We start from the raw sequence: 3,744 nt of genomic DNA on the forward strand, positions 1-3,744 counted from the left end.
CAGACAGCAAAGCAGTGCTCTAATGCAGATTTTGACTAATGAACCTTAGTCGGTGTCCCCAAATCCTTTAAAAACAGAAAAAATACTGGGGCGCCTGGGTGGCTCAGTCGGTTGAGCGTCCGGCTTCGGCTCAGGTCATGATCTCGCAGTCTGGGAGTTCGAGCCCCGCGTCGGGCTCTGTGCTGATGGCTCAGAGCCTGGAGCCTGCTTCGGATTCTGTGTCCCCCTCTCTCTCTGCCCCTCCCCCACTCATGCTCTGTCTCTCTCTGTCTCAGAAATAAACATTAAAAAAAAATTAAAAATAAAAATAAAAACAGAAAAAAGATTCATCTGGCCCAAATTGCCATCCTGTGGGTAGAAAAAGCCAGAGTCCTCAATCTCGGGTGTGCCTCAGACCTTGTGGTAGTCTGATGAAGAATAATGCTCAGAATAATGTTCTAAAACTCACGAAGCAGGGCACCTGGCTGGCTCAGTCGGTGGAATGTGCAACGACTCTTGATCTCAGGGTTGTGAGTTTGAGCCCCGCGTTGGGTGTAGAGATTACTTAAAAATAAAATCTGGCCGGGGCGCCTGGGTGGCTCAGTCGGTTAAGCGTCCGACTTCAGCTCAGGTCACGATCTTGCGGTCCGTGGGTTCCAGCCCCGAGTCGGGCTCTGGGCTGATGGCTCGGAGCCTGGAGCCTGCTTCGGATTCTGTGTCTCCCTCTCTCTCTGCCCCTCCCCCGTTCATGCTCTGTCTCTCTCTGTCTCAAAAATAAAAATAAAAGGTTAAAAAAAAATTTTTTTTAATAAAATCTGGGGAAAAAAAAACACCTCATAAAGTAAAATGCATAGACTTGCAAAGGAAACAAATTTTACTGGAATTCAGCCAAAATATTAACTACAATTAAAAACTAATTTGGGGCACCTGGGTGGCTCCGTTGGTTAAGAATCTGACTCTTGATTTCGGCTCAAGTCAGGAGCTCACGGCTCAAGTCAGGAGCTCACGGCTCATGAGTTTGAGCCCCTCGTTGGGCTGTGCACTGGCAGTGCGGAGCCTCCTCGGGATTCTCTCTCCCTCTCTCTCTCTGCCTCTCCCATGCTCACACACACTCTCTCTCAAAATAAATACATAAACATTAAAAAAGATAAAAAATAATTCAAATAAGAATTTTAACCTGTGATACGGCAAGCTACACGCTTCTTTGTTAACACTTTTCTTTCTTTCTTTCTTTCTTTTTTAAAGTAGGCTCCATGCACAGCACGGAGGCCAATGAGGGGCTTGAACTCATGAACCTGAGATCAGGACCTGAACTGAGATCAAGCGTCACTTAACTGACTGAGCCACCCAGGTGCCCCTATTAACGCTTTAAATAGCAAGCTCTAGCAGTGGCTCTAATAAGTACCATAATTTTCAAAGAATGACTAGTGTAATTGATGCTTCGAAGTTTCTGCAACAACCGAGATCTGATATGAAAATATCCCTGATTTCTAGCCGTGGCAAAGCGACAGGTGCTGCTAATACTGCTGTGGTTTCTTCTTCAATTAAAGAATTGTAACTCTTAGCTAGCTGTTAGTTAAAGATGTAATTTTATACCCATTCAAGTTCATGGACTTACTGAATGATTTATGCATGAACCATCTCAGAACCTCAGGTTAACAACCCTGCTCTAAAGAGTAAAAACAGGGGTGCCTGGCTGGCTCAGTTGGTAGAGCATGTGGCTCCTGATCTCGAGGTCATGAGTTCAAGCCCCACGTTGAGTGTAGAGCTTACTTTAAAAAAAAAAAAAAAAAAAAAGAGTTAAGGCAATTTACATGTATTTGAAATAGAATGTTCAGAGGTGGCAGAGAAACGATGGCATCGTGATAAGAAATCAGATGCACACTATGTGAAAAGCCCTCAGCATGTCCTCTCACCGACCTTATTCTCCTGGTTTCAGACTGGCTGGCGAGGGCTAATTAAAAGAAAGCAGTTAAAGGATTTTATGCCCATGTATATTTCTGCGACCTAACTTTCAACCTGAAGCTTTGTAAATTGGAAGATTATTTTGTAACTTCATTGATATTAAAATTTGGTGCTCAGGAGCTTTAAAAGATACCAGCAAATTCATAGAGACACAAAGTAGAGGAAGGGTTACCAAGGACTTGGGGGAGAAGAGAAGTTGTTGCTTAATGTGTATAAAATTTCCATGTGGGGTGACAGAAAAGTTTTGGACATAGATATGGTAATAGTTGCACAACATTGTGAATATCATTAATGCCACTGAATTGTACACTTAAAAATGGCTAAAATGAAAAAAAAATTGGCTGAAATGGTAAATTTGGTGCAATTTATAAAACACACACACACACACACACACACACACACACACACACACCAAATAAATTACCGTTTATGCACAACAGATTGGCAAAAACTACATTCAGTACCCTCCATGACCAAAATTGATCAGTGAGAATTTTTAGTTGAGTAGGAGAGTTATAAATTGGGATAGCCACTTTGAAAAGCTCACAGAGTGTGAGCAGGGGAGGGGCAGAGAGAGAGGGAGACAGAGAATCCAAAGCAGGCTCCATGCTGTCAGCACAAAGCCCAACGTGAGGCTGAAACCCACAAACCTGAGCTGAAGTTGGATGCTCAACCAAGTCACCCAGGCACCCCATTAACTGGTTGTTTTAAGAAAAAGAAAGTGAAACACAACACATAGAATGGGAGAAATTATTTCCAAATTGTCTATCTGATAATAGTCTAGCATCCAGGATATATAAAGAACTCTTACGACTCAACAACAAAAAGATAAATAACTCAAATGAAAAAATGGGTACCGAAATAGACGTTTCTGGGGCTCCTGGGTGGCTCAGTCAGTTAAGCATCCGACACTTGATTTCAGCTCAGGTCATGATCTCACAGTTTGTGAGTTTGAGCCCTGCGTCCAGCTCTGCACTGGCAGTATGGAGCCAGCTTGGGATTCTCTCTCTCTCTCTCTCTCTCTCTCTCTCTCTCTCTGAGCCTCCCCCCTCCTCAAAAATAAGTAAACATTAATTTTAAAAGAATAAATAGACATTTCTGGGATGCCTAGGTGGTTCAGTCAGTTAAGTATGCCAACTCTTGATTTCAGCTCAGGTCATGATCTCACTGTCTTGAGATCGAGCCCCGCGTTGGGCTCAACACTGGGCAAGGATCCTGCTTAAGATTCTCTCTCTCCCTCTCCCTCTGCCCCTCCCCCACTTGTGCAGGCACACACGCATTCACACACAGACTCTTTCTCTCTCTCTCTCTCTCTCTCTCAAAAAAAAAAAAAAAAAAAAGACATTTCTCCCAAGAACATATACAAGTGGCAAATCAGCTCATGAAAAAATGCTCAACATCATTAGTCGTTAGGGAAATGCAAATCAAAACCACAATGAGATACCATTTTACACCCACCAGGATGGCAGTAATCAAAAAATTGGAAAACACCATGTGTTGGCAAGAATGTGTAGAAAAATGGGAACTTTTTTATGTTGCTTGTGGGAATGCAAAATGGTAGAGCCACTTTGGGAAACAGCTTAGTAATTCAGAGTTACCAAATAACACAGCAGTTCTGCTCCTAGGTATATACCCAAGAGAATTCAAAGCGTATGTTCACACAAAAATGCAAACATGAATGTTCAAAGCAGCGTTATTCATAGTAACCAAAAAGTGATGACAACCAAAATTTCCATCGGTGGATGAATGGATAAATAAAATACATTATAACCATGCGATGGAATACTCTTCAGCCATAAA

This window comes from Felis catus, chromosome E3, assembly GCF_018350175.1.
Source record: "Felis catus isolate Fca126 chromosome E3, F.catus_Fca126_mat1.0, whole genome shotgun sequence".
Classification (NCBI taxonomy): Eukaryota; Metazoa; Chordata; class Mammalia; order Carnivora; family Felidae; genus Felis; species Felis catus.